Source organism: Pristiophorus japonicus, chromosome 7, assembly GCF_044704955.1.
Source record: "Pristiophorus japonicus isolate sPriJap1 chromosome 7, sPriJap1.hap1, whole genome shotgun sequence".
Classification (NCBI taxonomy): Eukaryota; Metazoa; Chordata; class Chondrichthyes; family Pristiophoridae; genus Pristiophorus; species Pristiophorus japonicus.
In genome coordinates, this window is record NC_091983.1 from 246,818,512 (window position 1) to 246,841,891 (window position 23,380).

The 23,380-nt window shown below is 47.5% G+C and overlaps 1 protein-coding gene across 1 annotated transcript in view; it reads left to right on the top strand.

Moving 5' to 3' along the window:
- Nucleotides 1-23,380, top strand: part of lrrc73 (leucine rich repeat containing 73) — a 176,217-nt gene that overhangs the window by 88,918 nt on the left and 63,919 nt on the right. The window lies entirely within an intron of this gene.

A 23,380-nucleotide genomic window follows, 5' to 3' on the forward strand; every position in this document is an offset into this window, starting at 1 on the left:
CTAACATAAAAGGAAATCCCAAAGTCTTCTATAGGCATATAGGCCCCAAGTTTCCACATGATTTGCTACTGATTTTTAGGAGCAACTGGTGGAGAACGGAGTATAGAAACATAGAAACATAGAAAATAGGTGCAGGAGCAGGCCATTCAGCCCTTCTAGCCTGCACCGCCATTCAATGAGTTCATGACTGAACATGAAACTTCAGTACCCCCTTCCTGCTTTCTCGCCATAACCCTTGATCCCCCGAGTAGTAAGGACTTCATCTAACTCCCTTTTGAATATATTTAGTGAATTGGCCTCAACAACTTTCTGTGGTAGAGAATTCCACAGGTTCACCACTCTCTGGGTGAAGAAGTTTCTCCTCATCTCGGTCCTAAATGGCTTACCCCTTATCCTCAGACTGTGACCCCTGGTTCTGGACTTCCCCAACATTGGGAACATTCTTTCTGCATCTAACCTGTCTAAACCCGTCAGAATTTTAAACGTTTCTATGAGGTCCCCTCTCATTCTTCTGAACTCCAGTGAATACAAGCCCAGTTGATCCAATCTTTCTTGATAGGTCAGTCCCGCCATCCCGGGAATCAGTCTGGTGAACCTTCGCTGCACTCCCTCAATAGCAAGAATGTCCTTCCTCAAGTTAGGAGACCAAAACTGTACACAATACTCCAGGTGTGGCCTCACCAAGGCCCTGTACAACTGTAGCAACACCTCCCTGCCCCTGTATTCAAATCCCCTCGCTATGAAGGCCAACATGCCATTTGCTTTCTTAACCGCCTGCTGTACCTGCATGCTAACCTTCAATGACTGATGTACCATGACACCCAGGTCTCGTTGCACCTTCCCTTTTCCTAATCTGTCACCATTCAGATAATAGTCTGTCTCTCTGTTTTTACCACCAAAGTGGATAACCTCACATTTATCCACATTATACTTCATCTGCCATGCATTTGCCCACTCACCTAACCTATCCAAGTCACTCTGCAGCCTAATAGCATCCTCCTCGCAGCTCACACTGCCACCCAACTTAGTATCATCCGCAAATTTGGAGATACTGCATTTAATCCCCTCGTCTAAATCATTAATGTACAATGTAAACAGCTGGGGCCCCAGCACAGAACCTTGCGGCACTCCACTAGTCACTGCCTGCCATTCTGAAAAGTACCCGTTTACTCCTACTCTTTGCTTCCTGTCTGACAACCAGTTCTCAATCCACGTCAGCACACTACCCCCAATCCCATGTGCTTTAACTTTGCACATTAATCTCTTGTGTGGGACCTTGTCGAAAGCCTTCTGAAAGTCCAAATATACCACATCAACTGGTTCTCCTTTGTCCACTTTACTGGAAACATCCTCAAAAAATTCCAGAAGATTTGTCAAGCATGATTTCCCTTTCACAAATCCATGCTGACTTGGACCTATCATGTCACCATTTTCCAGATGCACTGCTATGACATCCTTAATAATTGATTCCATCATTTTACCCACTACTGAGGTCAGGCTGACCGGTCTATAATTCCCTGTTTTCTCTCTCCCTCCTTTTTTAAAAAGTGGGGTTACATTGGCTACCCTCCACTCCATAGGAACTGATCCAGAGTCAATGGAATGTTGGAAAATGACTGTCAATGCATCCGCTATTTCCAAGGCCACCTCCTTAAGTACTCTAGGATGCAATCCATCAGGCCCTGGGGATTTATCGGCCTTCAATCCCATCAATTTCCCCAACACAATTTCCCGACTAATAAAGATTTCCCTCAGTTCCCCCTCCTTACTAGACCCTCTGACCCCTTTTATATCCGGAAGGTTGTTTGTATCCTCCTTAGTGAAAACCGAACCAAAGTACTTGTTCAATTGGTCTGCCATTTCTTTGTTCCCCGTTATGACTTCCCCTGATTCTGACTGCAGGGGACCTACGTTTGTCTTCACCAACCTTTTTCTCTTTACATACCTATAGAAACTTTTGCAATCCGCCTTAATGTTCCCTGCAAGCTTCTTCTCGTACTCCATTTTCCCTGCCCTAATCAAACCCTTTGTCCTCCTCTGCTGAGTTCTAAATTTCTCCCAGTCCCCAGGTTCGCTGCTATTTCTGGCCAATTTGTATGCCACTTCCTTGGCTTTAATACTATCCCTGATTTCCCTAGATAGCCACGGTTGAGCCACCTTCCCTTTTTTATTTTTACGCCAGACAGGAATGTACAATTGTTGTAATTCATCCATGCGATCTCTAAATGTCTGCCATTGCCCATCCACAGTCAACCCCCTAAGTATCATTCGCCAATCTATCCTAGCCAATTCACGCCTCATACCTTCAAAGTTACCCTTCTTTAAGTTCTGGACCATGGTCTCTGAAATTACTGTTTCATTCTCCATCCTAATGCAGAATTCCACCATATTATGGTCACTCTTCCCCAAGGGGCCTCGCACAATGAGATTGCTGATTAATTCTCTCTCATTACACAACACCCAGTCTAAGATGGCCTCCCCCCTAGTTGGTTCCTCAACATATTGGTCTAGAAAACCATCCCTTATGCACTCCAGGAAATCCTCCTCCACCGTATTGCTTCCAGTTTGGCTAGCCCAATCTATGTGCATATTAAAGTCACCCATTATAACTGCTACACCTTTATTGCATGCACCCCTAATTTCCTGTTTGATGCCCTCCCCAACATCCCTATTACTGTTTGGAGGTCTGTACACAACTCCCACTAACGTTTTTTGCCCTTTGGTGTTCTGCAGCTCTACCCATATAGATTCCACATCATCCAAGCTAATGTCTTTCCTAACTATTGCATTAATCTCCTCTTTAACCAGCAATGCTACCCCACCTCCTTTTCCTTTTATTCTATCCTTCCTGAATGTTGAATACCCCTGAATGTTGTGTTCCCAGCCCTGATCATCCTGGAGCCACGTCTCCGTAATCCCAATCACATCATATTTGTTAACATCTATTTGCACAATTAATTCATCCACCTTATTGCGGATACTCCTTGCATTAAGACACAAAGCCTTCAGGCTTGTTTTATTAACACCCTTTGTCCTTTTAGAATTTTGCTGTACAGTGGCCCTTTTTGTTCTTTGCCTTGGGTTTCTCTGCCCTCCACTTTTCCTCATCTCCTTTCTGTCTTTTGCTTTTGTCTCCTTTTTGTTTCCCTCTGTCTCCCTGCATTGGTTCCCATCCCCCTGCCATATTAGTTTAAATCCTCCCCAACAGCACTAGCAAACACTCCCCCGAGGACATTGGTTCCGGTCCTGCCCAGGTGCAGACCGTCCGGTTTGTACTGGTCCCACCTCCCCCAGAACCGGTCCCAATGCCCCAGGAATTTGAATCCCTCCCTGCTGCACCACTGCTCAAGCCACGTATTCATCTGCGCTATCCTGCGATTCCTACTCTGACTATCACGTGGCACTGGTAGCAATCCCGAGATTACTACTTTTGAGGTCCTACTTTTTAATTTAGCTCCTAGCTCCTTAAATTCGTTTCGTAGGACCTCATCCCTCTTTTTACCTATGTCGTTGGTACCAATGTGCACCACGACAACTGGCTGTTCTCCCTCCCATTTCAGAATGTCCTGCACCCGCTCCGAGACATCCTTGACCCTTGCACCAGGGAGGCAACATACCATCCTGGAGTCTCGGTTGCGGCCGCAGAAACGCCTATCTATTCCCCTCACAATTGAATCCCCTATCACTATCACTCTCCCACTCTTTTTCTTGCCCTCCTGTGCAGCAGAGCCAGCCACGGTGCCATGAACTTGGCTGCTGCTGCCCTCCCCTGATGAGTCATTCCCCTCAACAGTACCCAAAGCGGTGTATCTGTTTTGCAGGGGGATGACCACAGGGGACCCCTGCACTACCTTCCTTGCACTACTCTTCCTGCTGGTCTTCCATTCCCTATCTGGCTGTGGACCCTTTCCCTGCGGTAAGACCAACTCACTACACGTGATACTCACGTCATTCTCAGCATCGTGGATGCTCCAGAGTAAATCCACCCTCAGCTCCAATTCCGCAACGCGGACCGTCAGGAGCCGGAGGTGGACACACTTCCCGCACACGTAGTCGTCAGGGACACCGGAAGTGTCCCTGAGTTCCCACATGGTACAGGAGGAGCATAACACCCGACCGAGCTCTCCTGCCATGTCTTAACCCTTAGATACACTTAAACTGGTAATAACAATGTTAAAAGTTACTGACCAATATAAGAAGAAAAAGAAAAACTACTCACCAATCACCAGCCAATCACTTACCCCCCAGGCTGTGACGTCACCTTTGTATCTTTGCCTTCTCCCTGTAGCTGCACCGGTACGCCTCTCGCCGACCCCGGACTCGCGCTGCTCCGAGCTCCCGCCTCCTCGACTGACTGCTCGAACTGCTCGACTCCCGCTGGCCTTTATAGGCCTCTCGCCGACCCCGGACTCGCGCTGCTCCGAGCTCCCGCCTCCTCGACTGACTGCTCGAACTGCCCGACTCCCGCTGGCCTTTATAGGCCTCTCGCCGACCCCGGACTCGCGCTGCTCCGAGCTCCCGCCTCCTCGACTGACTGCTCGAACTGCCCGACTCCCGCTGGCCTTTATAGGCCTCTCGCCGACCCCGGACTCGCGCTGCTCCGAGCTCCCGCCTCCTCGACTGACTGCTCCAATCGGAATTCTCCACATTTAAGTTTTCTGCAGTTCTAGTCAGGTCGAACAGTTTCACTTCTGAACAGAATTTTTTTTTCAAAAGGGGGCGTGTCCGGCCACTGACGCCTGATTTGAAAGTTTCCACAGTGAAAACGTACTCCAAACTAACTTAGAATGGAGCAAGTGAAGATTTTTGTAGGCCTGAAAAAACCTTGTCTACACATTAAAAAATCAGGCGCAGGTTACAAATTAGGCGTCGGGAACGAGGTGGGGGGGGTGGCGGAGGGAAGTCATTAAATTCTACAATAAATCCTTAGTTATACTTATACAAATATTATACAAATAATTCCAACCTGAATAAAAATTTATAAGCAAAGAAAAGATTAAATAAACCATGTTCCTACCTGTGTGAAAGTGCTTCAGGCAGGCCTTTAAGGCAGGGAGAAGGCTGCAGGAAGCCTCACAAGTTGAGGCAGCCGTTCCCGACGGCAGGGGGTTGGCAGTGAGGGCCCGACCGACGGCAGCAGCCGTTCCCGACAGCAGTGGAGGAGGAGGCAGTGAGGGCCCGACCGACGGCAGCAGCCGTTCCCGACGGCAGGGGGGGGAGGCAGTGAGGGCCCGACCGACGGCAGCGGGAGGGAGGCAGTGAGGGCCCGACCGACGACAGCGGGGGGGAGGCAGTGAGGGCCCGACCGACGACAGTGGGGGGGGAGGCAGTGAGGGCCCGACCGACGGCAGCGGGGGGGAGGCAGGGAGAAGGCTGCAGGAAGCCTCAGAAGTTGAGGCAGCCATTCCCGACGGCAGCGGGGGTAGGCAGTGAGGGTCCGACCGACGGCAGCAGGGGGGAGGCAGGGAGAAGGCTGCAGGAAGCGTCAGAAGTTGAGGCAGCCATTCCCGACGGCAGTGGGGGGGAGAGGCCCCCCTGCTGTCGGTCGGGCCCGTAGGGAAACGGCTGCCTCAACTTCTGAGGCTTCCTGCAGCCTTCTCACTGCTGCAAGAAGCCTCAGTGCTGATCATGGAAGGGCAATGTGGTTTTATTAAAAAAAATTAAAAATTGAACAGCTACAAAGAACTACAAAAATGTCCGAGTGCCAATGTTTCCTTCACACTGCGCGTGCGCGAACGCTCCAACGCGCACGCGCAGGGTTGCCGGCACGAAAAAAAAACATTTAAATGGTACCCGCCCCCTCCTACTTACAAAATCGGCGCGAGTGGTAGGCTCCGCCACCTGGGCGCCGCGCCAAGCTGACATCGAGCTGCAAAGCGCTCGAGAATAGTGCGCTTTTTTTCAGGCGCCGTTTTCAGCGTGAAAAACGGGCGCCCAGCTCGGAGGTGCGCCTGTTTTGCCGCGTGTGGAAACTTCGGGCCATAAATAGTAGATTATATGCCAATAGAAGATGGGTAGTAAGAGGAAGTGTGGGGCCGATTAGGAACCAGAATGGAGATCTGTGCATGAAGGCAGAGGCATGGGGAGGTATGAGTACTTAGAAAGAAGATGCTGCTAAAGAGGTGGTATTTGAAATACTGTATGGGATAAAAATTGATAAAGTGGAGGTCCTAGAAAGACTGGCTGTCTGTACTTAAAGTAGTTAAGTCACCAGGACCGGATGAAATCAACCTGACATCCTTGGTTGCTGAGGCAATTGAGGGCGGAAATCGCGGATGTAATGGTTATAATATTCCAATCCTCCTTGAGTATTAGGGTGGTGCCAAAGGACTGGAGAATTGCAAATGTTACACCTTTGTTCAATAAAGTGTCGAAGGATAAACCCAGCAACTACAAGCCAGTCAGTTTAACCTCGGTAGTGTGGAAGCTTTTAGAAATGATAATCCGGGACAAAATTAACAGTCACTTGGCCAAGTGTGAATTAATTAAGGAAAGCCAGCACGGATTTGTTAAAGGCAAATCGTGTTTAACTACCTTGATTGAGTTTTTTGATGAGGTAACAGAGAGGCAATGATGAAGGCAATGCGGTTGATGTGGTGTATGCCGACTTCCAAAAGGCATTTGATAAAGTGCTATATAATAGGCTTGCCAGCAAAGTTGAAGCCCAGGGAATAAAAGTGACAGTGGCAGCATGGATACGAAATTGGCTAAGTGACAGGAAACAGAGAGTAGTGGTGAATGCTTGTTTATCGGACTGGAGGAAGGTATACAGTGGGGTTCCCCAGGGGTCAGTACAAGGACCACTTAGACTTGGGTGTACAGGGCACAATTTCAAAATTTGCAGATGACACAAAAGTTGGAAGTGTAGTGAACAGTGAAGAGGATAGTGATAGACAGCAAGAGGACATAGACAGTCTGGTGGAATGGGCGCAAATGTGGCAGATGAAATCTAATGCAGAAAAATGGTTTGGTAGGAAGAATGAGGAGAGACAATATAAATTAACGGGTGCAATCCTAAAGTGAGTGCATGAACAGAGAGACATGGGGGTCTATGTGCACAAATCATTGAAGGTGGCAGGGCAGGTTGAGATAGCGGTTAAAAAAACATATGAGATCCTGGGCTTCATAATTAGAGACATAGGAGCTGAAATTGCCCCGCGAAGGATTTGCCGCGCATAATTTTAATTAGTAGTTCATTTTGCTGCGGTGTGGGAAACGGCGGAGCCGGCACGGATTTGCCCTCTTTTGGAGAAAAAAATAGTAGGGGCGGTAACTGTGCATTCTTGCATGCTCCCGGGGCACTCGTGCGGCATTTCTGGCGCGCTACTCACATTAGCGTGGTGCTGATGCACCATGTCATGACGTTGCGTCGCAATGTCCCTCTCCTTCTCTTAAAGGGGAGGGCCGCTGCGATCTGAGCAGCGCCTTCAGTGCCGCCCACTGTGCCACCAGGGAAGGTATTAGCCGGGCCAGGGAGGGGGTGCAAGCCTGCCTGTCGGTGGCCTGGCCAAACCAGCAGCCGCCATTGTTGGACCGACTGAAAAGTCGGCTGGCATAGAAAGGATGGCACCTCGCCTTTAAGGGCGACTGGGACACCACAGCCACCACAGCTTGTTGCACCGAGAAGCTGTCGGTGTCATCGCCCCACGCAGACCTCATGCCCGCGGGGCACGTTCCCCCGCGGGGCGCAAAGGGTTAGGCATGGGGCAATAAGGGGTCAGCACGTCATCGTCGGGGCACACTCAAACCTCTTTTCGCCCGGTGACCCCCGGGGGCAATTCCTCTCTGTGTGGAGCGCCCGGGTGAAAACCCTTTAGTGCACCGCTAGCGCCGGCCAGCAGCATGAACAGGAATTACACAAAGGGGCAATTTCGGCCCCATAGAGTACAAAAGCAAGGATGATATGATGAACCTTTATAAAACACTAATTTGGCCCCAAGTGGAGTATTGTGTCCAATTCTGGGGATCGCATTTTAGGAAGGAAGGCAGGGGATGGGAACCAATGCATGGAGACAGAGGGAAACAAAAAGGAGACAAAAGCAAAAGACAGAAAGGAGATGAGTAAAAGTGGAGAGCAGAGAAACCCAAGGCAAAAAACAAAAAGGGCCACTGAACATAAAGGGGCTGCAGGAGGGGTCAAAACTAGAAATCGTGGTTTAAAAACTAGGATTGAAACACTCTACCTAAATGCACGCAGCATTCGAAATAAAGTAAATGAGTTGACGGCACAAATCATTACAAATGGGTATGATTTGGTGGCCATTACAGAAACATGGTTGCAGGGTGGCCAAGACTGTGAATTAAACATACAGGGGTATCTGACGATTTGGAAAGATAGACAAGAAGGGAAAGGAGGTGGGGTAGCTCTGTTGATAAAGGATGATATCAGGGCAGTTGTGAGAGACGATATTGGCTCTAATGAACAAAATGTTGAATCATTGTGGGTGGAGATTAGAGATAGCAAGGGGAAAAAGTCACTGGTTGGTGTAGTTTATAGGCCCCCAAATAATAACTTCACGGTGGGGCGGGCAATAATCAAGGGAAAAATGAAGGCATGTGAAAAAGGAACGGCAGTATTCATGGGGGATTTTAACCTACATATCGATTGGTCAACTCAAATCGCACGGGGTAGCCTGGAGGAGGAATTCATAGAATGCATACGGGATTGTTTCTTAGAACAGTATGTTGCAGAACCTACAAGGGAGCAAGCTATCTTAGATCTGGTCCTGTGTAATGAGACAGGAAAAATAAACGATCTCCGAGTAAATGATCCTCTCGGAATGAGTGATCACAATATGGTTGAATTTGTAATACAGATTGAGGGTGAGGAAGTTGTGTCAGAAACGAGCGTACTATGCTTAAACAAAGGGGACTACAGTGGGATGAGGGCAGAGTTGGCTAAAGTAGACTGGAAACACAGACTAAACGGTGGCACAATTGAGAAACAGTGGAGGACTTTTCAGGAGCTCTTTCATAGTGCGCAACAAAAATATATTCCAGTGAAAAAGAAGGGTGGTAAGAGAAGGGATAACCAGCCGTGGATAACCAAGGAAATTAAGGAGAGTATCAAATCAAAAACCAATGCGTATAAGGTGGCCAAGGTGAGTGGGAAACTAGAAGATTGGGAAAATTTTAAACAACAGCAAAGAATGAATAAAAGAGCAATAAAGAAAGGAAAGATAGGTTACAAAGGTAAACTTGCGCAAAACATAAAAACAGATAGTAAAAGCTTTTACAGATATATAAAACGGAAAAGAGTGACTAAAGTAAATGTTGGTCCCTTAGAAGATGAGAAGGGAGATTTAATAATGGGAAATGTGGAAATGGCTGAGACTTTAAACAATTATTTTGCTTCGGTCTTCACAGTGGAAGACACAAAAACCATGCCAAAAATTGCTGGTCACAGGAATGTAAGAAGGGAGGACCTTGAGACAATCACTATCACTCGGGGGGTAGTGCTGGACAGGCTAATGGGACTCAAGGTAGACAAGTCCCCTGGTCCTGATGAAATGCATCCCAGGGTATTAAAAGAGATGGCGGAAGTTATAGCAGATGCATTCGTTATAATCTACCAAAATTCTCTGGACTCTGGGGAGGTACCAGAGGATTGGAAAGCAGCTAATGTAACGCCTCTGTTTAAAAAAGGGGGCAGACAAAAGGCAGGTAACTATAGGCCGGTTAGTTTAACATCTGTAGTGGGGAAAATGCTTGAAGCTATCATTAAGGAAGAAATAGCGGGACATCGAGATAGGAATAGTGCAATCAAGCAGACGCAGCATGGATTCATGAAGGAGAAATCATGTTTAACTAATTTACTGGAATTCTTTGAGGATATAACGAGCATGGTGGATAGAGGTGCACCGATGGATGTGGTGTATTTAGATTTCCAAAAGGCATTCGATAAGGTGCCACACAAAAGGTTACTGCAGAAGATGGAGGTACGCGGAGTCAGAGGAAATGTATTCGCGTGGATAGAGAATTGACTGGCGAACAGAAAGCAGAGAGTCGGGATAAATGGGTCCTTTTCGGGTTGGAAATCGGTGGTTAGTGATGTGCCACAGGGATCGGTGCTGGGACCACAACTGTTTACAATATACATAGATAACCTGGAAGAGGGGACAGAGTGCAGTGTAACAAAATTTGCAGATGACACAAAGATTAGTGGGAAAGCGGGTTGGGTAGAGGACACAGAGAGGCTGCAAAGAGATTTAGATAGGTTAAGCGAATGGGCTAAGGTTTGGCAGATGGAATACAATGTCGGAAAGTGTGAGGTCATCCACCTTTGGAAAAAAAACAGTAGAAGGGAATATTATTTGAATGGGGAGAAATTACAACATGCTGAGGTGCAGAGGGACCTGGGGATCCTTGTGCATGAATCCCAAAAAGTTAGTTTGCAGGTGCAGCAGGTAATCAGGAAGGCGAATGGAATGTTGGCCTTCATTGCGAGAGGGATGGAGTACAAAAGCAGGGAGGTTCTGCTGCAACTGTGTAGGGTATTGGTGAGGCCGCACCTGGAGTACTGCGTGCAGTTTTGGTCACCTTACTTAAGGAAGGATATACTGGCTTTGGACGGGGTACAGAGACGATTCACTCGGCTGATTCCGGAGATGAGTGGGTTACCTTATGATGATAGATTGAGTAGACTGAGTCTTTACTCGTTGGAGTTCAGAAGGATGAGGGGTGATCTTATAGAAACATTTAAAATAATGAAAGGGATAGACAAGATAGAGGCGGAGAGGTTGTTTCTACTGGTCGGGGAGACTAGAACTAGGGGGTACAGCCTCAAAATACGGGGGAGCCAATTTCAAACCGAGTTGAGAAGGAATTTCTTCTCCCAGAGGGTTGTGAATCTGTGGAATTCTCTGCCCAAGGAAGCAGTTGAGGCTAGCTCATTGAATGTATTCAAGTCACAGATAGATAGATTTTTAACCAATAAGGGAATTAAGGGTTACGGGGAGCGGGCGGGTAAGTGGAGCTGAGTCCACGGCCAGATCAGCCATGATCTTATTGAATGGCTGAGCAGGCCCGAGGGGCTAGATGGCCTACTCCTGTTCCTAATTCTTCTGTTCTTATGTGAAGGATGCAGAAAAGATTTATCGGAATGGACTTAAGTTACGTGGATAGACTGGAGAAGCTGGGATTGTTTTCCTTGGAGCACAGAAGGTTGAGAGGAGATTTGATAGAGGTGTTCAAAATCATGATGGGTCTGGACAGAGTAGGTTGAGAGAAACTGTTCCTGTTGGCGGAAGAGTCGCGAACCATGGCACAGATTTAAGGTGATTGGCAGAAGATCCAAAGGCAACATCAGGAAAACCTTTTTTTACGTAACGAATAGTTAGGATCTGGAATGCACTGCCTGAAAGGATGGTGGAGGCAGGTACAATTGTGATTTTCAAAAGGGAGTTGGATGAGGACCTGACGAAAAAAATTGCAGGGATACGGGGAAAGGGCGGGTGAGTGGCTGACGTGCTTCTGCAGAGAGCCGGCACAGGCTCGACGGGCCGAATGGCCTCCTGTGTTGTAACCATTCTATGATTCCATGATTCGCACATGTACATTTTCAATCTCTCTCAATGCGGGCTGAGCAAACACATTGGCCTAGAAATTAGGTCATTTGTGCCTCCCATTAGCATCTCCGGGGGGCCCTAATGGGGCGTAAACGAAATTGCAACAGTGCACAGTGCCGTGTTAGTGACCCAGACCCTAAATTGGGTATAGGAAGCTCCGCCGGGCAATGACAGCGACAGCTTCTGTGGACGTGTAGGGGGCAGCTGGTTTCTCACGTGGCGTAACTTAAAGGGGAGGTTGCTGTGGTAAAAAAAATCCTCCGATACTTTTCTGCACCCCGTTGGTGCTTTGAAGATGGGGTCCATGCTGTGATCAGTCAGCCCGGCACTTTTCTTGAGTACTGTTGGCACGGCACCCCTGCTCCCTGCTGGTCCAGGTGGGAACCTTTTTTTGCTGCAGAGAATGTAGCTTGGGTCCCTTTAATTAAAGGATCACGCGGCAGCTGTGGCCGCTCCCGACGCTTCCGCCCCGCTACTGCTTATTTTGTGCTCCACTTCCTTTGGCGGGCAATAAACCCAATTACCTTCGAGAGGCAAGACATCTGCACCTTCACCCAAGTCATTAATATAGATTGTAAATAGTTGAGGACCCAGCAACAGGCACTGCGGCACCCCACTAGTTGCCGTTTGCCAATTGGGAAAATTACCCATTTATCCTGACTCTATCCATGCTAATATATTACCTCGAACCCCGTGAACTTTTATCTTGTGCAGTAACCTTTTATGTGGCACCTTGTCAAATGCCTTCTGGAAGTCCAAATACACCACATCCATTGGTTCCCCTTTATCCACCCTGTTCGTTACATTCTCAAAAACTCCAGCAAATTTGGCAAACATGATTTCCCTTTCATAAAACCATGCTGACTCTGGCTGACCAAATTATGCTTTTCTAAATGTGTTCTATTGCTTCCTTAATGATAGTCTCCAACATTTTCCTAGCGACAGATGTTAGGCTAACTGGTCTATAGTTTCCTGCTTCCTGTCTCCATCCTTTTCTAAATAGGAGCTTTACATTTGCGATTTTTCAATCCGCTGGGACCTCTTCAGAATCCAGGGAATTTTGGTAGATTACAATCAATGCATCCACTATCTCTGCAGCCACTTCTTTTAAGATCCTAGGATGTAAGGCATCAGGTCCAGGGGACTTGTTCATCTTTAGTCCCATTATTTTACCCAGTACTTTTTCTTTAGTGATAGTGATTTTTTAATTACCCCCCTCCCTATCGCATCTTGATTATTTATTATTGAGATGTTTTTAGTGTCTTCTACTGTGTAGACCTGTACAAAATATTTGTTTAAAGTCTCTGCCATTTTCCTTTTCCCCATTATTAATTCCCCATTCTCATCCTCGAAGGAATCAATGTTTACTTTAGCTACTCTCTTCCTTTTTTATATACCTGTGGAAGCTCTTATCTGTTTTTATATTTCTTGCTAGTTTATTCTCATAATCCATCTTCTCTAGTATTTTTTTAGTCGTCCTTTGCTGGTTTTAAAAAATTTCCCAATCCTCTGTCCTGCCACTAATCTTGGCAACATTGTATGCCTTTATTTTCAATTTGATACCACCCTTTACTTCCTTAGTTAGCCACGGATGGTTCTCCCTTCTCTTAAAATCTTTTCTTCTCACTGGAATATATTTTTGTGATATATGTTATGAAATATCTCCTTAAATGTCTCCCACTGCTTATCAACCGTCTTACCCTTTAGTCTATTTTCCCAGTGCACTTCAGCCAACTCGGCCTTCATACCTTTGTAATCGCCTTTATTTAAGATCAGGACACTGGTTTGAGACCCAACTTTCTCACCCTCTAACTGAATTTGAAATGCAACCATGCTATTGCTGCAAGTGCAAAAACCACAGAGCTGTGGTATTGGGGGATTTCAACTCCCCTAATATTAACTGGGAAAAAAGTAGTGTGAATGGTACAGAGGGTGCGGAATTTCTAAAATGCATTTAGGAGAACTTCTTCAGCCAGTCGGTAACAAGACCAACAAGGGAGGGACCGGTTCTGGATTTGGTTTTGAGAAATGATGAGGGGCAGGTGGAAGGGGTATCAGTGGGAGAGCAGTTTGGTGCTAGTGATCATAATTCAGTAAGATTTAGGGTAGTTATGGGAAAGGACAAAGGGGGACCAGGAATAAAAGTTCTCAATTGAGGTAAAGCCAATTTTGCTGAGCTGGAATGGGATTTGGCCAAAGTGGACTGGAAACAGCTACTTGATGGTAAATCAGTGACAGAGCAGAGGGAGGCACAAGGAGAAGATCCTGAGGGTACAGAGCAAGTATGTTCCCTTAAAAAAGGGGAGGGGCTAACAAATCTAAAGCCCGTTGGATGTCAAGGGACATACAGGTTAAGATAAAGAAAGAAAGGGAAGCTTATGATAGATACTGAGAACTCAACACTGCAGAAACTCTCGAGGGGCATAAGAAGTGCAGGGGTGCAATTAAAATATATATCAGGAAAGCAAAGAGAGAGCATGAAAGAATGTTGGCAAGTAAAATCAATGAAAACCCAAAGATGTTTTATCAATACATTAAGAGCAAGAGGATAACTAGAGAAAGAGTGGGGCCTATTAGAGACCATAAAGGAAATCTGTGTGTGGAGGCGGAACATGAGAACATAAGAAGTAAGATCAGGAGTAAGCCATTTGGCCCCTCGAGCCTGCTCCACCATTTAACAAGATCATGGCTGATCTGATCATGGACTCAGCTCCACCTCATTTCCGGAATCAACCTAGTAAACCTTCTCTGAACAGCCTCCAAAACAAGTATATCCTTCCTTAAATACGGAGACCAAAACTGTACACAATACTCTAGGTGTGGCCTCACCAATACCCTGTACAGTTGTAGCAGGATATGTGCAGGATTCTTAATGAATACTTTGCATCCCTTTTCACAAAAGAGAGGGCGATACAGACTTTGCAATAAGGGAGGAGGAGTGTGAAATATTAGACAAGATAAACATAGTGAGAGAGGAAGTATTAAGGGGCTTAGCAGCTTTGAAAGTGGATAAATCCCCAGACCTGGATGAAATGTATCCCAGGCTGTTAAGAAAAGCAAAAGAGGAAATAGCAGAGGTTCTGACCCTCATTTTCCATTCTTCTCTGGCTACAGATGTGGTGCCAGAGGACTGAAGGACTATTAATGTTGTACCTTTGTTTAAAAAGGGAGAAAGGATTGGACCAAGTAATTACAGGTTAGTCATCCTAAACTCGGTGGTGTGAAAATTATTGGAAAAAATCTGGAGGGACAGGATAAATCTTCACTTGGAAAGACATGGATTAATCAAGACCAGTCAGCGTGCATTTGTCAAGGGAAGGTCGTGTCTGACTAACTTGATTGAATTTTTCGAGGAGGTAACCAGGAGGGTTGATGAGGGTAGTGCGTATGATGTAGTGTCTATGGATTTTAGTAAAGCTTTTGATAAGGTATCACATGGCAGACTGGTCATGAAAACCAAAACTGCATGCAGTACTCCAGGTATGGCCTCACCAATACCTTATATAGCTGTAGCAAGACTTCCCTGCTTTTATACTCCATCCCCTTTGCAATATTGGCCAAGATACCATTGGTCTTTCTGATCACTTGCTGTACCTGCATACTATCCTTTTGTGTTTCATGCACAAGTACTCCCAGGTCCTGCTGTACTGCTGCACTTTGCATGTAATGGAATGTCATGGAAGGTTACCACTCCCAATTGGGGTGAGGGGCAATTTTGGCCCCAAAGAGTCTGCAAAGGGATATTGATAGACTAAGTGAGTGGGCAGATGGAGTATAATGCAGGGAAATATGAGGTTAGTCACTTTGGTAGAAAGAATAGAAAACCAGAAAATGTTTTAAATGGTGTGAAACTTTTAAATGTTCAGAGAGATTTGGGTGTCCCCGTGCAAGGATCACAGAAAGCTAACATGCAGGAATAAGGAAGGCAAATGGTATGTTGTCCTTTATTGCAAAGGGGTTGAAGTATAAGAGTAAGGAAATCTTGCTATAATTGTACAGGGCTCTGGTGAGGCCACACCTGGAGTACTGTGCACAGTTTTGATCTCCTTATCTAAGGAAGGATATACTTGCCTTGGAGGCAGTGAAATGAAGGTCGGGATGAGAGGGCTGTTCTATGATGAGAGATTATGTAGAATGGGCCTATATTCTCTGGAGTTTAGAAGAATGAAAGGTGATCTCTTTGAAACATACAAGATTCTGAAGGGGATTGACTGGATAGATGCTGAGAAATTGTTTCCACTGGCTGGAGTGTCTAGAACCAGGGGGCATAGTCTCAGGATAAGAGGTCGGCTATTTAAGACTGAGATGAGGAGGAATTTCTTTACTCAGAGGGTTGTGAATCTTTGGAATCCTCTACCCCAGAGAGCTTTGGATGTTGAGTCTTTGATTATATTCAAGGCTAAGATAAATAGATGTTTGAACTCTGAGGAATCAAGGGAAATGGGGCCCGAACTTGTCGAAGCTAAGGCCCGCCCAAGTTTCGCCTAAAGGACCGCTGATGGCCGCCGAGAGACTGGGCGGTACTTTTTCTGGAAGATTCTCAAAAAGAGGTGGCAGTACCGCTCGGCGGCCAAACAATGGATCATCCCGTCAATCTGGGCGGCAGCGGGCTGGAGCTCTCAATCTCAGCAGCAAAGGCTCTTGTCGCGCAAGTGCCACCGAGGATGGAGTCGGAGTCCAAGGAGGAGGGAAGACCTGCAAATAAAAAACATGGCAAACAAAAAAACTACCAGAACACATTCAGGGGACCCCATCCAGGTAAGCCGCTGTTAAAAAAAAATATTTTAAATATGTTCACTAACTTTTTTTTCCATTCTTCGTACTTACCGTCAGGGTTAGAACAGCCTCCACGTAGTGGTCCTTACCCCTACTGGCATCGCCGACTCCCGCTTGCACCAATTTGGCAGCTCGGCAGGCGGGAGGCCATTTATGCTACTTGGCCGCCAGAGGACGTCAGCGGGCGGTTCCTGGCGGTACTCTCCTCCCGCCCGCTCCAGCCCAAGTGGAAAATGGCACAGAGGGGAGACTGGCAGCAAAACTAGGCGGCAGTCGGCGGCAGCAAGCGGCAGTGGGCGGTAAGGCCACCAATATCGGAGCCCATGGAGTTCGGGCGGGAAAGTGGAGTTGAGGTCGATGATCAACCATGATCTTATTGAATGGAAGAGCAGGAACGAAGGGCTATATGGCCTGGTCCTTCTCCTATTTCTTATGTTCTTATGGGTTACATCTTTAGTGGGAGACTATGATGGATTGGGATGGCAATGATAGTGGTCTCCTTGTGTGTTAGTTGGTATGATTGCATCAGGATGAAGGTGTGTGTGAGGGTGGCTAGTAAGATGAGGATGTGATAATATAGATAGAAAGAGAGGGATGGATGGATGTGCACAGCATGTTGGTTTGGGTAAGGATGTGCAGGATAGTGTTGGGAAGGCAGATTGATGGGGATGTGATGAGAGGCACAGCAGGATTAAGTTCAGTGTGGCTTTGAACTCAGCTTTCCTGATTTAATGAGATAATGGAAAACATTTCCAGCACTGCACCCAGGTCCTCCTGAACACATCTCTGTTGTTCACCTCCTCTGCAATTTGGAGCCAGGCTCTTTTTTTCTCCTGGGGTGGTCTCATCCGCCCATTCAAAGGAAAGAGAACCTCCCTGCATGCTCTGACTCCCTCCACAAGCTTATGGAGGAAGTCATCGGAGAACCTGAATGCAGCCCTCTGACTCTGTGCAGTCATGTCCCCAAGTGTTTCAAGTGACTGCACACTCCTACATGAAACTTCAAATGCAATATGGCTATGGCTCCTTTAAATATCCCAGCTGCAAACACGTCATTGATGACATCATCAGACCCCCACCATTTAATAGAGCCGGGTGAGCCTTAATTGGCCTTAGTATCAGCTGTGGCTCAGTGGGTAGCACACTTACCTCTGTGCCAGAGGTTGTGGGTTCAGATCCCACACCAGGGACTTGAGCACGAAAAAAATTTAGGCTGACACTCCACCCAGGAGGTGCCGTATTATGACTGAGATGTTGAACTGAGGCCCCATCTTCTCTCTCAGGTGGATGTAAAAAATCCCATGGCACTATTTCAAAGAGCAGGGGAGTTATCCCCGGTGTCCTGACCAATATTTATCCCTCAATCAACATAACAAAAAAAACGATTATCTGGTCATTATCACATTGCTGTTTGTGGGAGCTTATTTGTGCGCAAATTGGCTACCGTGTTCCTACGTTACAACAGTTACTACACTCCAAACGTAGTTAATTGGCTGTAAAGGGCTTTGAGATGTCCGGTGGTTGCAAAAGGTGCTATAGAAATCCAAGTCTTTTTTTTGTATTAATGCAAAGTCGATTTCTGCAGCGGGATGGAAGAAAGAATGGGGTCACGACCTGCCATGCCAACCGTCCGCACCTGATCCGCCCAGGGAAAGAAAATTCCGGCCATTATGTTTTTAAAATAAACATTTAAAGTAACTTTTCTTCCCAAATCCTTTCTGTGGAAAAAAGGCTAAAAACATCCTGAAATGTGTCGGGAGTTGTTACAAAAAAATCAGGCATACGAAATGTAGCAGCATGAATGACTGACGGGAAACAAAGCATTAGGATTAATGGGTGTTGCTCAGATTGGAAGTTGTGTACCCCAGGAGTCAGTGATTTGTCTACATTTGTTTGTACTATATCTAGATGATTTAGACTTGGGCATAAGCAGCACAAGATGAAATTGTGCTGATGTTGCAAAAGTAGGGGTTTGGAAAACAGCAAGGACAACTTTAAAAGACTTCATGAAGACGCAGATGCAATTCAACATAGAGAAGTAAGAGATCAGTCATTTGAGAGAAAACAGAAGCAATAAGATCATGGCTGATCTGATCCTGGCTTCAACTCCACTTCCCCGCCCGCTCCCCATAACCCTTGACTCCCTTATCATTCAAAAATCTGTCTATCTCCAACTTAAATCTATTCAAAGACCCAGTCTCTACAGCTCCTTGGGGTAGAGAATTTCAAAGATTCACGACCCTCTGAAAGAAGAAATTCCTCCTCATTTCTGTCTTAAATGGGTGACCCCTTATTCTGAAACTATACACCCTAGTTGTAGATTCCCCCACGAGGAGAAACGGGCCCGGAAATTCAGTACCGCTGCAAAGCTGGTGCTCCCCCCACCTTTTTGTGGCCATTAGCGCCAAAATTATTTCATGGCTGGGCCACCCCATATTCAGCTCCAAAAGTGAACAAATGGTTTCCAGCGCTAATGAATCCTTCCAAAGTGAATTTTTCAGCGATGTGGCTGCCTTATCACTACTGAGAAATTCAGCATGCAGGTAAGGGTTTCTAATGGGCTAGCTGCCCCCTGGTTTTTTTAAAGGCCAGGGTTTGTAGCAAGGCCCTGAGGGTGGAAGGAGGTTGGAAGGATGGTTGGTGTAAGAGGTGCAAGGAGAGCCAACAGGCTCACTGATATGGAGCTGGAGACACTGATGGACGGTCTGGAGGACAGAAGAAGAATACTGTTTCCTGACGTGGGGAGACCTGGCAGACCGCTAGTACATAATGCATGGAGGGAGATTGCAGGGGATGTGTCAGGCACCTCCATATATGTGAGGACGCATCCTCCCGGGAGGGTGCTGGCAAGTCTGCATCCGGCCTTTTCAGGCTCAGAGATGTTCCGAGGGCGTCGTAGAAGGACAGCTGTAGGTCCAGACAACAACCACAGCAGCCTTCCCAGACCCATGATGCAACCACATGGTATTAGGGTATTCACGCATAACAGGTGTTATAGTGAGATGCACAGGGGTAATAAATGATAACAGTATTATTATATTGTTCTTTATGGTCAGTTTTTGCAGTGATTTGGATAATTGGATAAATCTGTATTTTTGGCACATATATCTGGCCAGATGTTTTATCTGGGAATGGGCAATTCTGCGTTAAGGACTCATTGCGATGGCCATTGAAAGTGGTAGCTGAAGGGTCTTGTGTAGATGGGATTATCTGAAGCGAGCAGCTATGAGAGGCAGCTGCACCTCCCTTTCAGGGTTGCGATGAGAAGGACGCCTCCTAGCTCTGGGGAGATGGGGATCCTCCTCCTCTTCCTCCTCCTGCTGCTCCTCCTTCTCCTCCTCCTCCGGTGGTACTGCTGGCTCGACCTCCAGCAGCTGTCCCCTCATGATGGTCAGGTTGTGCAGCATGCAGCAGCCCACGACAATTATGAAGACCTGTTGAGGAAGTGCCACCAGAGAGGTCTAGGCACCGGAACCTCTGCTTGAGGATGTCTATGCACTGCTCGATGATACACCTGGTGCCACAATGAGCGTCATTGTATGCATGCTCTGGCACTGTCCTGGGGTTCCGCAGTGGAGTGAGCAGCCAAGTGGATAGGAGGTATCCCTTGTCCCCAAGCAGCCAACCCCAATCCTGATTCGGGCCGGTGAAGACGGCGGGCACACTGGTCTGGCACAGAATGAACGAATCATGGCTGCTGCCTGGGTACCTCGCATTAACTGTTAGGATCCGACGCTGGTGGTAACACACGAGTTGGTCGTTCAGAGAGTGGCAACCTTTGTGGTTGACAAAGACCTCAGCCCAACGTGTGAGCAGTCAATGGCACCCTGCATCCTCGGGAAGCCTGCCATTTGGGAAAATCCGGCCTGCTGCTCCACCTGTTTGTCCCTTGTCATCGGGAAGGAGATGTGCTGGACCCTTCTCCTGTGCAGTGCATCTGTGACCTGCCGGATGCACCGATGTGCCGAGAATTGGGAGACGTTGCCAATGTCTGCAGTGGCAGACTGGAAAGACCCCGTCCTGTAAAAATTCATGGCGATGGTGACCTTGGTCTCCATGGTGAGGGCGGTCCTGAGGCATGTTTGAGGCTGCAGATCTTCTCGCAGGACAGTGCAGAGCTCCCTCAGTACTTCCATCCGAAATCGTAGCCTTCGCAGGCATTGCTCATCAGTGAGCTGGAGAAAGGAGAACTGAGATCTGTAGCCCCTTTGAGGGTATGGCCTCCTTCCCCCACGACTGTGTTGGCCACCTCCCTTGGCAGCTGCCTGCTGGCCATCTCCCTGGTCCTCCTCATTCTCGGGCTCCTGTGGAGGCTCTTGCTGGAAAGGCTCCTCTCCCAGTATTTGGAGAGGGGGGGTCAGCATCCCTCACCTGCCTCCTGATGCCATCTCCCTCCTGGCCACCCTCTCTAGCTGCAGGTCTGCGCATGTCTGCACGCCCTTCTCTTTGTTGTGTAGCCATGGCACGCTGCCTTCTGCACGGTGCTGACGGCGACGCCTTCTCCTGCGTGCCGCCTTGCATCTGACCAGGTATACGAAGTGTCGCCCTCCCAACACTGAGCCTATTCTCAGGGTGAACCCTGCCAAGCAGGTCTCTGTTGCCCACAATGAGGCCTACAGGCCTCTACTAAACAGTCAGCAGGTTTAATGAAGCAAAAACAATCACTACAACGTATTACACTTTAAATTCAACTCAAAACTTAATTAAACTATTTTCCTGCCAAAGGGTCCCAATCCCAGCAACACTCCAGCAGTGTTGCGTTCGAGCACCGACTCGAATACCTGGCGGGGGCACTGCCTGAAGAACTACCTTTTTATAGCCGAAAATCCAGGTGGTGTCCGTTTTCCAGTGAGCTGGCCACTTCTTCCCTTACCGCACAAAACTTCTCCTTTGCAGCGGCTTCACACTGCTGTTTCCGGTGGAAGTGCACATCGCTCAAATCCCGCCCCTCACCCCCCACCCCACCCCCCCCCCCCCCCCCCCACCCCGAGCTGAATATGGCTCAGGGAGGGAAAATCATCTGACTGCGGCGGCCCATCGATTTTATCGGTCGCCCGCCCAAACTCCGCGGTAGCCGTCCCTTCAGGAACGGTGAATTTCGGCCCCACCCTCTCCTCATCAACCTTGTCAAGACCCCTCAAAATCTTATGTGTTTCAATAAGATCACCTCTCATTCTTCTAAACTCCAATGAGTATAGGCCCAACCTGCTCAACCTTTCTTCATATGACAATCTCAGGAATCAACCTCGTGAACCTTCTCTGTACTGCCTCTCAAAGTGTGAGTGTAAATAATCCAATAAATATTTGATGCAGAGGAAGGTTCAGGGCTCTGGGGAGAGAACGGGTTAGTTTTCGATTGCTCCAGCAGAAAAGTGGCGGCCCTAACAAGATTGCCAAATGGCCTATTTCTGTGCTGTAAACTCCTTTGGTTCTGGATCCATACATCACAGCTAGTGGAGGAATGTCTTTCTGTGATTATACAACCTATAGTTGTACCTCCTCCCCCTCACACTCATCACCTCAAAACTAGCATGAGCATGTGTAAAAAAGTATTGATTGCTTGTTCGATTTCATAAAGATTAGAGTGTAACTTTGATCCAATTGTTTTGCATCCTTAATTTCATTATTCCTTTGAAGTAAAAAGAACTGATTTGTTCCATCGTGAAAAGTGCATAGGCTCAGTCAAGTAATGCAAACTTGTCTTGCTGCCATTGGAAGATTAAGCAGGATATGGAAGGACAAAGCTATTTTGGTAAAGACAAAGCTGAGATTTTATAAAGCGATGGTTATCCCCATTTATATACCCTTACGGCTAAAGGGATCAAGGGGTATGGAGAGAAAGCAGGAAAGGGGTACTGAGGTGAATGATCACCTTGATATTATTGAATGGTGATGCAGGCTCGAAGGGCCGAATGGCTTACTCCTGCACCTATTTTCTATGTTTCTATATGGATTTGAGTGTTGGAACATGAGAAAAGTTGACAGACAAAAGATACTAACAGCAAAGATGAATCGGTTGAGAGGAATATTAGGAGTGTCATGGATGCAAAGAATCAAGAATGTTGTAATGGGAACATGGCTCAGACAAGAACCAACTGGGAAAAAATTCCGTTGCGCCCCGTTTGGAGGCAGTAACATCCGCGAGGCGGGACTTCTTGTGCCAGGCACGGAAATCCCGCCTCGTTCTCGAAATTGGGGTTACTGCCCCTGAAAGAAAGTGGAGTGGAGAAGAATACGCTCCACTTCCTCTCTGAGTCACTAACTGCGCGGAGGCAGAAGGAGTGGGGCACAGCGCTACGCGCTGGGGAGAGGAGGAGAGGCTCTCCATTTCATTAAATGGGAGGGTCCAAGCTACCAATGCTGTGAGGTCCTACCTGGGCCATCAGGGAGCGGGGTGCCATGCCACCAGCCCAGCACTCAAGTGGAGCGCCGAGCTGCTAGATCCCGGCACGGACCCCGAGTTCAAAGCACCAACGGGGCGCTTGGGAAAATGCTGATATTTTTCTCTAAGATGGCTGTCACCTCCCCTTTAACTAGCACCCCGCGAGCCTCCTACGGCCCCATTCACGTCCCCTGAAGCTGTCGCTGTCATCACCCAGCGCAGCTTCAGGGGGCGCGGACCAATTTTTGTTCCGGGGTGAAAACAGGGCTCTGCGCATGGTAATGACGTTGTCATCGGCGACGCAGGAGAGCGGGACGTTACCGGTTACCGCCGCCACTAAACTCCCATGGCGGCACTAACAGGAGGTGCAAACGACCCCAATTTCTCCACCCCCCCCCTGCCCCCCCCCAACGATTGTACAGAAGATCCAAGAAAGAAGGCTGCAATGGTTCGGGCACATTTCAAGAATAGAATGGCCCTGCATACAGAGGTATATGGAACAGGTCACCAAGGAAGGGAAAGAAAGCACTGGATAGATAATGTCAAACAGTAGCTTGTCACAGAAGGGGAATCAGATGAGTGAGCGGCCAGGCTAGTTCAGAACCGACAACAATGCAACCCCATCGTCGCTGTTGAGCTGATGGATGGAAATTAA